The 13,357-nt window shown below is 41.3% G+C and overlaps 1 long non-coding RNA gene across 2 annotated transcripts; it reads right to left on the bottom strand.

Annotated features, from left to right (window-relative positions):
• Positions 1-487: 487 nt before the first annotated feature.
• On the bottom strand, positions 488-7,628 carry LOC121818526 (uncharacterized). Of its 2 annotated transcripts, XR_006058494.2 has the most exons (4): positions 7,554-7,628; positions 6,038-6,144; positions 886-999; positions 488-771 (listed from the first exon to the last, which is right to left on the bottom strand). It is a non-coding gene; the product is annotated as an uncharacterized LOC121818526 (long non-coding RNA). The 2 variants fall into 2 exon arrangements; XR_006058495.2 differs by lacking the exon at positions 6,038-6,144.
• Positions 7,629-13,357: the final 5,729 nt, after the last annotated feature.

Genomic DNA, 13,357 nt, shown 5'->3' with positions numbered 1-13,357 from the left:
CTCCAGGGTATCTTCCTGACCCAGGAATCGAACCTGGGTCTCCCTCATTGCAAGCAGGCCTTCTTTACCTTCTGAGTGATCAGGAAAGCCCCTTACATTATAAAAGAAGAGTACAAACCTCTTCTTAGTAAGTAAGTCATGCAGTTGCTGTGAAGATTGAATGAGAAAGTACACGTCAAATTCTTAGTGCAGAGCCTGGTACAAAGTACCTAATCAATAAATGTTAACTGAAGCCATCATTCTTAATATCACAAGGTTAATTTTCTTGTTTGTAAACACTAGTGGGATCCTTTGGATACTAATGACTTATTTAAACACCAGATTGGCTACCTTGGTGATCTGTCCTGATTTTAGTCTGATTTTCATTAATTCTTTCAACTCATATTTGTTGAATAACTATTGAGTGCCAGCAGTGAACTACACTTTCCCGTTACCCAAGTATTACAAGGAATGGTGGAGAAAAAGGACAGGAACACAATGCAAACACTTACATAAATGGTTGCTTACATTTTAATTGTGATAAGTTACATGACAGAGAAGTACAGAGTCCTAAAAAAGTGCAGACCTAAAGGTCTGGCCTAGGCTGTAGGTCAAACAAGACGTCTCTGAGACCTATGGAATGAATGGAAATTGGCCAAATGAGTAAACAGGGAAAAGATGTTAGGCACAGGGAAAGGACATGAGCCTCTTGTTTCAGATCTCCCTAACCCAGTCCTGGGGATCAGTCAGCTTGGACGGCGGACCTCATGGAATGTTCCAAAGCATCACCAGCTTAAAAAAACACAAATAAATAAAAACATCCTGGTAAATATGTCCACAAGGAACATTAGCAATTTACAAAGAACACACAACATCTAAACACTTTAGCAGCTCTGAGGAACTTACAAATGTTTCTGTGCACTTAGAAACTTCCTTTTCTCGTCTTTGAAATCTTGAAAAGTCTTCTGTCTGTGCATGACTTTTCTCAGATTGATTCCAGTCACTGAAAATGTTCAAAGCCTAAGTGAGAAGGAAAAACAAAAAAGGGGGGAAAAATATATATGTACACACACACACACACACACACACACACACTGCAACAAAGTGAATCAGCTATGTAGCTGAAACTAACACAACGTTGAAAATCAAATATACTCACATAAAAATTAATTTAAAAAATAAAAATACTTTTGTGATCTGTACTGCTGTTGGCTGAATAACCAATCTTCTCCAGTTCTCCCAACACCCCAAAAAATGAAGCATATGATCTCATATTAGATGTTCTTATCATAAACTGATAATAATTATAAATAAGTAAGAAGTGAGGAGGAAACTTTTGAAGGTGATATAGGTTTATGGGTTAGATGGTTGTAATGGTTTCATGGGTGTGTTCTTATCTCCAAACTTGTCAAGTTGTATACATCAATTATGTACAGATTTTTGTATGTGAAAAATGATAACTTCAAAAAGTGAAATAAGAATGGACATGTGGGCTCCTGAGCACGTGAGAACTTGTGGACTCCTAAGCACACACACATACATGCATGCACAGAGTAAGAAAGTATTACAGGGGTGATAGAGAGTTCTATATTAAGTAGACCTAAGGGTTTGGGGCCCTGTTCTGCCATTTGCTGGTTGTATGATCCCAGCTCCATAGCACAGCATTCAAAGCTCCTTGTGGTACCAGAATCTGAGCATCTCCCAGCATTCTTCCCTGCATGTACCCTCAGTTACAACCAGAGCAAGCATCTCCAGGCCCTGATGGATATTGTGCATCCACTATTTTATGCAGAATACGAGCATATGCCCCCTGAGATGCTCTCCATAAGCACGGCCTCTGTCTCCACCCTCTTCCACACACACTCCTGCTAAGTCTTAATATGGATCTCAATCTCTGTCATTAAATTTTTCTTTATCTTGTATTGGTTTTGTTCTCTGTGTTCCCATTGTTGTACTTAAGCTACTGGTAGCAGCTGTGGTATTTTCTGATTATTTATGCACCTTCCTCTCTCACTTTTCTTGTTTGTTGTTGTTCAGTTGCTCAGTCATGTCCCCCTCTTTGCAACCCTATGGACTGCAGCACGCTGGGCTTCCCTGTCCTTCACTATCTCCCAGAGTTTGCTCAAGCTCAGGTCCATTGAGTCGATGATGCCATCCAACCATCTCACTAATCTGTGTAAATTTCCTGACATGGGCAGATTTTGTGTGTGTGTGTGTGTGTTTTCCCAGCGTGTAATGCAACATCTGATACATAATAGATATTCAATGCACGGCTTTTAATCAAATGTCCTTTCTAATCATTTGTCCACACTGAGCCTCAGATTTTTCACCTGTAGAAATGAAAAATAATACCAACTTAGTTCATTCAGCCTCCTATTAAATGAGAACACTTACCTACGGTGTTTAGCAAAGAATCTGCCATAAAGTAAGTGGGAGTGATTAACAAACATTTGAGTGCCTCCCATCTCCTAGATCAGATGTATAAAAATTCTTTGCCAAATATTAAGCACTTTGTGAAACAAGGCATATATTTAATAATCATAATGAGATTATTAGAACATTAAGACAAATACGTGCATGCATCGCTTCTTGTTTAATTATAATAATGATAGTAATATGGATAACCCTGTTCCTGCTTTTGAAGATTAATGAGAAGAGCCAAGAATATGAAGTTTGCAAACACTGGGGTTCTGAGCAAGATGATAATACTTGATGCATAACCAGTTATGAATTCCAGGGTCAGTGAATTTAATACATTTTATATCATTGCAAATGTTTGCTCTACTCCCAGGGAAGATTAAAAAAAAAAGTATTCCTGTGTTTGGCTCTGAAGCTTGCTTCTCTTCTGGCAGTGTGCATCAGACTAAATGTCACTAGAATATTTCAGCATATGTGGGTAAATATTTACACTCATTTTAAACAGATATTCCAAATTCCTTGTTGTTTTTCAGCAGAGGCCTAAACCTGGTGGTAAAAGTCATGAATAGAACTTTTTCATTCTCACTAAGTGAGAAGGGACTTTTCAAGGATCCTTTCCTCCAGGGTGCTCTATTTTTCTTCTCCATTCTCTTAGGGTTGCGTTGTTGGAAGGGAGGACTGGCCCTCTGCCATGGAACTCTCTACCAAGCCACTTCGAATTATTGCTCCATGGTCCCTGAGAGCCAGTAGAGATTCAGCTGTGATCTCAGGGGGAGAAAGAAATATAAAGGAAAGAAATATGAAAGCTGTAATATGAAGAAGTAAACCTTGGAAAAATGCAAAACGCATAGTGTTATGGCCTTGGGTTGCAAACGAGTGGACAAAAACTGAATTTTTGATTTTAAGAGGAATGAGAAATTATGGCTGGCACAAGTCAAAGATTACTTTCGTTCTTTGGAGATGCCGAGAGCCAAAAGGGTACACCAATGGGAGGCTATTGCTGGGCTGACAGGTTGATATCACACAGAGATTGAGCTGTAGACATTTTTGCTCATGTTTGAGTACACTGAAATGGTGTCTCTGTGTGTAAATATATGTGCATTCTCTTAGCAATTTCTCTTGTCTTCTGAAATTCCTCAGTAGCAGATGATTTCATCGTAGAAAAGGCAACAGGACCTCTGATAATAGGATAAAGGAAGAAGCTAGGCAAAATGTCAGCCTTGTCTAATGGGCGACTCGGAAGCATCATTGGTGCCAGAGCTGTCCTATTTGCGGGCAGGGGATCCAGCCTTATGATCCTGTATCAGTTAATTCTTGTGTCCACGGGGATCCAAAGGGGTTGAAGATAAGGACTACCTCCTAGGCTGTCTGAGTAGAGTAACTTACCCTTGGCCAAAGGAACTTGTCTAGCTGTGAGTCCATTGATCTGTTTGTGACTCATAACTGCTGAGGGATAGAAAGGAGCTGTGTGGTCATCAACAGCGACAGCTACATCAGGGTTGAAATCCAGAGAGGGACACGTTAGAATCATAGGATGTTGTGAATTCAGACAGAGGAACCAATCCTTTCATTCTGCAGTGATGAAGCATCCATCCATTCGGCTAGTAATACAGCTAGTTACCAGGAATTGCATCCTAGTATAATCAGGGTAAGAATTATGCCTTAGGATTTAATAAAGGGGGAAGGAAGGACACATAAAGTCCCAATGACAAGACGGCGCTTAAATATATTTGTGCACCTGTGATAAGTGAGCAGTCCTGTGCTTAGTATTATGGAGGCAACAAGGATGCATAAATGTGGATTTCACCTTAGGGAAGGTAATGAGTGAATAGGGCTCCATAAAATACCAGGCATGATGTACTCAGTGTTTCATAAGAAGCAGGAAGTTTAAGTACAGAAGAATCCAGAGGAAAGAGAGATCATCAGCTGGAAATCTAAGAACTGACTTCGGAGCTGGCTCCAAAGGGGAGGCCAACTAGTAGCATATGTCAGCGGGGTATTCCAAATAGAGGGAATGGTTTAAGTACAGGTAGGGAGAAAAAAGTACTTTCACATAAATTGTGCTCATGACTGGCAAATGGTGAAGTGTTGCTAGAGTAGCAGGTTAAAAATAGGGAGACTATAGGGGATGAACGTGGGGAAGTAGGAAGACCTTCAAATCTAGGCAGATAAGGATTTGAGACTGGTCTTCAGAACAACGGGCAGCCATGAATGGATTCTGAAGAGGAAGAAATTCCTAATGAGGGCAGTGGAAGGGTGAATGATGCAGAAGGCATGGACTGAAGCCGGAAAAGCTAGAAGAGACTCAAGCAAACTGCATCATAATTCTGCTTGACAGGCAGTTACCTGTCATGGGGTTGTTAGAACAGAATATTTTAACACACACAGTGAACCCTAATGTAAACTAGGGCCCTTAATTAACAATAATTTATAAATATTGGTGTACCCACGGCAACAAACATACCACAGGAATGTACGATGTTGATAACAAGGGGAAGGCAGGAGTCGGGGGTGGAGAAGAAGAGGAGCTATGTGGAAATTTTCTGTACTTTCTGTTCAAGTTTTATGTAAACCTAAAACTGCTCTTTAAAAAAATTATCAATTTTAAGAAAAAAAATTTAAAAACCCACCACTTTTATTCAGCCCTTTGGCATGGCCAATTCTTACTTCCCAGAATATCTGTATAAGCATCGAGTATTTTTCTCTGTTCCTCTCATAGCTGAGCTCCTTTCTATATGATTTCGTATCACACTGAACTTATTCTTAATTCTATTATTATTGTTGTAAGGTTGATGACTGGGAATATTCTCATTACACTGTGATGTGAGTAAAAATGATTTATTGTATTAATCCACTGAGATTAGTATTTATCATAGTAACTAAAGTTACTTACTCTAATATATGTGTTCAAATATACTGAGCATCTTTTGAATTAGGATTGTATGTGTTTTATTTACCATTAATTTTCTAATGCCTGACAGAGTGCCTGGCTCATAGAAGATATTCAGTAGATATTTACTGATTGCATGTTTCATTACAAATGATTTTTGTGATAGATATGGGATATTGGTTAAGACTATTGTATTGGAAGTAAGACAGTCTTTGGTTTAAGTGTTAGTGTGTTTTTTTTCTTTTTTGCTTTGTGATATTGGCCAATTCATTTTACATCTTTAGGTATTTCTCTGTAAATTGGGAATAAAAATATATCCTATGCCATAGAGTTGCTGTGAGAAGTAAATATGATATTGTATGGTCTTAGCCCAGGTTCCCCAGAAAACAGACCTTGATGCAAGGACTAAGTGCAAATGCTTAATTTCAGCAGATAACCTCCCAGGGTAGGGAGCATGTGAGAAAAGTAAACTGAGGCATGGAGGGATGGACATAAATGCAAGGTGATGCACTACCATGCTGTCTGCTGTTTTATGAGAAATCATGAAGAGACACGACTGTATTAAAAGAGGTGGGTCCACTTTGTCATGGGAGCCATCCCTAGGCAGTTGGTAGAGAGAATCCTTTCCCCAGAGGAGGAAGATGGGGCTTAGCCTCCCCTCTGGCACGTTGTCTCTCAGTTAATAAGCAATGTTTCTGCACTGCTACATCTGGCTCTTTTGACAACTGCTCATAAAATCTGATCTCTCACCCTGTGCTGTGAATTCCATCCAAGTCCGGAAGTAGCAAAGGAAACTTGAAATTCAGGACATGTAGCTAGCTGGTCTTCCCCGGTGGCGCTCGTGATAAAGAACCTGCCTGCCAATACAGGAGACATAAGAGATGCGGGGTCAATCCCTGGGTCAGGAAGATCCCCTGGAGTAGGAAGTGGCAAGCCACTGCAGTATTCTTGCTGGGAAAATCTCATAGACAGAGGAGCCCGGTGGGCTACAGTCCGTGGAGTCGCAGAGAGTCAGACATGACTGAGTGTCTGAATACATCTAGTTGATCAGCCTGGCTTTGCGGAGGCAAACAAGGGGTGGGAGGCTGACCTTCCTGGGGAAGCTGCTATCAGATCCAAGAGGTACGATCCATCCAGACTTAAGCAGAGGTAGCTGGCCACAGAGGCAAGCTTCTGAACTACCCCTTGAAAAGGAGATATAAAAACTGAGATGATACCAGCAGTTTAGAGGCAGGAGAAGGCAACACAAAGAAAGCTCGAGGTGGTGCAGAAGAGTTTGATACAGTAAGCAAAGAATTGATTTCAGGGTCTGGCACATAGCAAACACTTCATAAATGCTAGCTTTTATTTTCTCCTCCTTTATGAAGATTAAAAGTTTATTTGAAATTAGCATCTCTATGCCAAAGAAGATTGATTAAATAGAGACTCAGACTCTCAGCAAACTTCAAATCAGAAAAAAATATTTGAGGATTATAAATTATATTGGTATGAGGGCTATGGGCTTCCCAGGTGGCGCTAGTGGTAAGGAACCCACCTGCCAGTGCAGGAGACATAAGGGCATGGGTTGGATCCCTGCAGGTCCCCTGGAGTAGGAAATGGCAACACACTCCAGTACTCTTGCCAGGAGAATCCCATAGAAAGAGGAGCCTTGTGGGCTACAGTGCATGGGGCCGCAGAGAGGCATACATGGTCAGCAACCAAGCATACATGAAGACTGCATGAGGTCATCTGCATCCATACGCTACATGCACACATACTGTTTAGGGCCGACAGCAAGGGCTGAATAAAGACTGAATTTTATTTGAAATGTTTGTTGAATGAATGGATAAATGAACAATGAAATCAATTTTCTTAGGTCTAGAATTCTGAGAGACTAGACCTAGGAAGGATCACAGAGATTGGCCCATTCCAAATTCTTCTTTTATAGAATACAACATTGAGATTCATGGGGGCAAATTACTTTTCTAAGGTCTAATGGCTACTGGGCAGGCATGCAGTTTGTAATTCCTGCATGCCTTACTCCAGTAACTCCTTACTGATCACACTCTTGCAGTGCAAAGGAATCTGGTAATTATAATAAAGAGAGCTATCTTATTTTTCCTAGAACTCAGAATATGTCAAGCACTTATCATCTCCCTGAGATGCTTATTATCCCTATTAAATACATAAGAGAACCATGGTTTCAAACAATAAAATACCCTGTCCAGTTATTAAACGGTAAAAGTCAGAAACCAAACACAAGTCTTGCTGTTCCCAGTGTTCTTACCTTCTATCACTGCATTGCACAAACTGTGGGGCTTGATGAAGAATTTTTCCTCTTATGAGTCTTACAAGATTCATGGGTGGAAGTTCCATAATACATAACAAGAGACCAGGGCACAGAGGGAAAGAAAGGGGAGCCTTGGACCAGCAGAAAATTTAAAACTGAGACACCCGCCCCCCGCCTTCACTATCTGCGGTATTTGCCATTTTTTTTATAGGAAAAATCCCTTCTGGGAAAGACTCACTCAACTCCAGATCCTTTTCCAAGACATTCTTGGAGCGGAGACTAGCATTTCCAATTTGGCAGCGAGAAGTGTGATTTTAATTAGGCCATTTCCCTCTGGGGGCTGGGGGCTCTGTTGGCTGAACTTCATAAGGAAGCCTGTGGGTGGGCAGCGTGCAAGGAGCTCAGAGGTGAGGAGCCTTCAGAACAAGCCTCCCAAAGGGGCCTGGCTGTCGTGTTGTGGAATTTCCCCTATTCCTTCTTCCTGCTGGAGTAATTGGAAATTGCTACACCCTGGGGGAAGGTGGCCTCCTTCAGACAGGACACAGTTTGGGAGCTCTTGGATCTGAGCCAGCTAATATCCAGTCCATTTGCTTTTCAGCCACAGGGCCCCTGTGTGGATCAGTCACTCAACCCAGACAGGTGGCCACCTGCCTTGGTCCATGGCATCCCTTTGGGTCCCAGCGGGACACTTGTGCCCTTCCCCGGGGGAAAAGTTCATGTTCCTCCTGGTCATGAAATAATATGGTCCCAACCTTCCCTCCTGGGGTGTGACCAGTGATTTACAGCTTTCTGACTTCTCCACTGGAGGACGGTACAGACATAAATTGTTGTCTGCAGACAATGTCTCTTCCAGGCTGGAGAAAGCCAGGGCAGTGCAGCTGGGTTTGTGGGTGGGCTTGGTCACTCAGGAGAGGCTGGCCAAAATTCACCCAGAGGATGGAAACCAAAGAGCTCTTAGAAAAACCGAGACTTGAAGGAGGACCCAGAAGGCACCTCCTGCAAGTCTTCCGTGGTCCTTTAATCCTCCTTTGAGAACTGGATATTCACCTCTGGTTTTCAGAGAACCCGAGGGTTTTTTTCTAAAATGCAAATCAAATCACATCAAGTTTCTGCTTTAAAACACCGCAATGGGTCCCTGCTTGTTAAAGTCTTGGAACTGCGTCAAACTTTCTCTATGTCGGGGTCGCCATATAGTGGAAGCAGTGACAGATTTTATTTTCTTGGGCTCCAAAACCACTGTGGACAGTGATTGCAGCCATGAAATTAAAAGATGCTTGCTCTTTGGAAGGAAAGCTATGACAAACCTAGATTGTGTCTTAAAAAACAGAGACAATTCTTTGCCAATAAAGATTTGCATAGTCAAAGCTCTGGCTTTTCCAATAGTCTTCTATGGATCTGAGAGCTGGACTGAGAAGAAGTCTGAGCATCTAAGGATTGAAACTTTTGAATTGCTGTGCTGGAGAAGACTCTTGCGAGTCCCTTGAACAGCAAAGGAGAGCAAACCAGTTAGTCCTAAAGGAAATCAACCCTGAATATTCACTGGAAAGACTGATGCTGGAACTCCAGTACTTTAGCCACCTGATGCAGAGTGTTGGAAGAAGACCCTGATGCTGGGAAAGATCAAAGGCAAAAGGAAAATGACATGGAAGAAGATGAGGAGGTTAGAGAGCATTGCTGACAATGGACCAATTTGAGCAAACTCTGGGATGTAGTGAAGGACAGGGAGCCTGGCATGCTGCAGTCCGTGGTGTCTCCAAGAGTCAGACATGACTGAGCGACTAAACAGCCACAGCAACCCCACCGAGTCCTCCAGCTTCCCCTACTCTTCCTCCATAGCCCGTACCCTGTAGTTCCCAAACTCAACCATGCCCTTCACACACTCATCCGCACCCTTCCCCTTAAGTGCGGTAACCTTTGCGGCTTCTCCCCAGTCAATGGGCAGCCTTCCTTTCCATCCCAAATCCCTCTTGTCCTTGCTTGGCTAGGTTTTGCTCCTCATTCAAGTTTCCAATTAGAAAATTAGAGGAAGACTTCTCGGAAAAGCCTTCCCCAAATATTCCTTCCAGACTCATTGGCAAAATGGGAACACCTATCTTGACATCTATTTTAAAACTTCACATGCTGTATTATAATTGCCTGCTCAATTTACCTTCCCTGTTCACTGTAAACTGTGAAACTAAAAAACAGGTTACCACTGCTGCTGCTAAGTCACCTCAGTCGTGTCCGACTCTGTGCAACCCCAGAGACGGCAGCCCACCAGGCTCCCCCGTCCCTGGGATTCTCCAGGCAAGAACACTGGAGTGGGTGCCATTGCCTTCTCCGAAAAAACAGGTTAGTGTTTTGCTTATCATTATAATCCTTGTTTGGTGTCAGGCATATTTTTTTGCACTCAACAAATAGTGGTTAAAATAATAAATTAGGCCCCAGAAGGCATCCTGTTAAACCGGTAATGATCCTCATCATTTTTTGAGGATTAAGTACCTGTTAAATGCTTCTCTTGAAAAATGTATAGAACTGGAGGGATTGATCCAGCTTTTCACCAATAATTTATAAGCGGCTAGGAAGGACTGCTGGTAGAAAACAGAGTTTTAAGTTTTCCATAAACACTGAGTTTTGGTAATGTTTTAAAATATTGGTGTGAAGTATGGCAAGAACAAGTGAAGGCCTGCTGTGTGTCCTGTCTATACAGTTTCTCAAAGGGATACATGTGAACGAGCTAATTAACATGGTTGGAGTCTTCGCATTCATGATCCGCAACTAAGGGCTTGGACCTAGGAATGTTGGTAGAGAAGAATGTAGGCATATTCGGGAGGTCATGAGACTGCAAAGAGGGAGACAGCTGTCCTTCTGTGTTTTTCCAGGAGGGAGAGTGCTAAGTCGAGCCTTGAAAATGATTCAGCAAGCCTAAGAACCAAGGAACAGTCAAAAGGAGAGAGAATCTGGCTACAGGAAAGCTTATTTGTAGTTGAAACAAGGCAATAAGAAGAATAACTGAAAGAAAGGAATGTCTCAGATATAAATTTCATAAATGCCTTTCCACTCTGGGCAGCATGCTATGTTTTATGGGGCCCAGACGGACTCTGAAGGTCACAGAGAACCTCAAAGTTGGTTCCTGGCCAGATCATCAGCTTTAGCCAAAGGGATGGCAGAATACACCATGCCATGTTCACATGGAGATGGTTATAGAACTGAAGACTCGTGCAGGAATTTGCAACCATTTGACAGAGGGATGACAGTGGGCTTCCAAGCTCAAATGATCGCCGTGACCTAGGCTATCTCTCTCACTTGCTTCTTTGCTGTTTCATGAGTTTTACATCAGGAAGAAAATTACAACTGGCAGGAATCCCCCAGCACTTCTATTCTTAGGCCCCCCTCATGGCCCCTTAACCTAGCAAAACTGAACAATAGTTCCTCATAAAAATAATGGGCATAACCCTTTCTATTTTCTAATACAGAAATTCCCAAAGTGACTTCCATGGAACATCTGTTCTGAGAAATGTTCATAGAAGCTGAGGGAAAAGCGGTTCCAGGCCAAAAAGTTTGGGAAATTATACACATTCTAGCCCTTGCATAGGTAATCACATTGTGTACATCAGCATATTGAGGACTTTGAGTCCTTTTGAAGAAAACAATCAGATATTCCACAGTTATTAAACGATATTAGTTGTTTATATTCTACTATATATATTCTACGAGGGCGAGTCGGACAAGACTGAAGCGACTTAGCAGCAGTAGCAGGGAAAAAAAAAACTTTAGGGAAACTCTACTACCTCACCTAAGAATTGTGACTATATATACTCAAATGTCTTTACGCACTATTTTGTTTATAAAATAGATACATAATTTGACTATTGATTTATCAAAGTTACATGCTAAACAGCCATCTAGTATTATAAATGTCTGTGATATTTTGTATTGTCTTTGTTGTTTTGGATAAAATATAGTTTCTGTTTTATATTGGGAACTAAAATTTTTCACAAAAATTTATATAATGCTTTATAAGTGTAAGATGTTGAGTTATACAGGCTACAGTAATAATGGTAATCCTGCATATAGTAATGGCTTTATTACAGGGAGCCCTTAAGTATGGATCAAAAACTATATTGGGTACTTTTACATCTATTTTCTCATTTAATACTCCAAATAGTCCTGTAAAGACAATGATATTATTATCTCCATTTTACAGGTGGAGAAACTGAAAACCAGAAAGTTTAATTCCCCAAAGTTATACAGCTAGTAAATGTAAATTATGTAAATTATGTAAATTAGTAAATTATGCAATCTCTCTGATTGCATAATTGGTGCTCTTAACCTTTGACAAACTAGTCTTCTAGATCACAGAAGTGAAGAGTTTATGCACAGTTGGTCTAATTTTTGTTGCTTCTGGGGAACTAGTACTTTTTATTCCATCTAAGATCAGAGTGAATTCTCTGCTCAAGCTAAACAGAACATTAGGGGGTCTCCCAGTATTCATTTAGGAAATAATTTGTAAAAGTGGGATGTAACCCAGACTGTCACTGGCTCCATAGATAAACATTCTCAGATAGCACTCAAGAGAAGAATTCATTGAATGTCTGAGAATATGCAAGCTCTAACCAAGTGGGTTCAGATTTCTAAAATTTGAGGTTGGGCGTGGGGTATAGTAATGAGCCATGGGTATGCACAGTTATAGTAAACATCCTAACATGCATCTGAGAAGATGTTTGTCATTCAGGTTCAGTTCAGACACTCAGTCATGTCCAACTCTTTGTGACCTGATGGACTACTTCACGTCAGGCCTCCCCGTCCATCACCAACTCCTGGCTTTACTCAAACTCATGTCCATTGAGTTGGTGATGTCATGCAACCATCTCATCGTCTCTTGTCCGATTCTCCTCCCACCATCAATCTTTCCCAGCATTAAGGTCTTTTCAAATGAGTCAGTTATTTGCATCAGGTGGCCAAAGTATTGGAGTTTCAGCTTCAACATCAGTCCTTCCAATGAATATTCAGGACTGATCTTTAGGATGGACTGGTTGGATCTCCTTGCAGTCCAAGGGACTCTCAAGAGTCTTCTCCAACACCACAGTTCAAAAGCATCAATTCTTTGGCACTCAGCTTTCTTTACAGTGCAACTTTCACATCCATACATGACTACTAGAAAAACCATAGGCTTGATTAGATGGACCTTTGTTGGCAAAGTAATGTCTCTGCTTTTTAATAAGCTGTCTAGGTTGATCATAGCTTTTCTTCAAAGGAGCAAGTGTCTTTTAATTTCATGGCTACAATCACCATCTGCAGCAATTTTGGAGCCCCCCCAAAATAAAGTTTGTCACTGTTTCCCCATCTATTTGCTATAAAGGGATGGGACCAGATACCATAATCTTAGTTTTCTGAATGTTGAGTTTTAAGCCAACTTTTTCACTCTCCTCTTTCACTTTCATCAAGAGGCTCTTTGGTTCTTCTTCCCTTCCTGCCATAAGGATGGTGTCATCTACATATCTGAGGTTATTGATATTTCTCCCAACAATCTTGATTCCAGCTTGTGCTTCATCCAGTCCAGCATTTTTCATGATGTACTCTGCATATAAGTTAAATAAGCAGAGTGACAATATACAGCCTTGACATACTCCTTTTCCTATTTGGAACCAGTCTGCCGTTCCATGTCCAGTTCTAACTGTTGCTTCCTGGCCTGCATACAGATTTCTCAAGAGGCAGGTTAGGTGGTCTGGTATTCCCATCTCTTTCAGAATTTTCCACAGTTTATTGTGATCCACACAGTCAAAGGCTTTGGGCATAGCTAATAAAGCAGAAATAGATGA

The sequence above is a fragment of the Ovis aries genome, chromosome 2 (genome assembly GCF_016772045.2).
Source record: "Ovis aries strain OAR_USU_Benz2616 breed Rambouillet chromosome 2, ARS-UI_Ramb_v3.0, whole genome shotgun sequence".
NCBI lineage: Eukaryota > Metazoa > Chordata > Mammalia > Artiodactyla > Bovidae > Ovis > Ovis aries.
The sequence above is the reverse complement of the archived record's forward strand: the minus strand, read 5'-3'. Positions and strand labels throughout refer to the sequence as shown.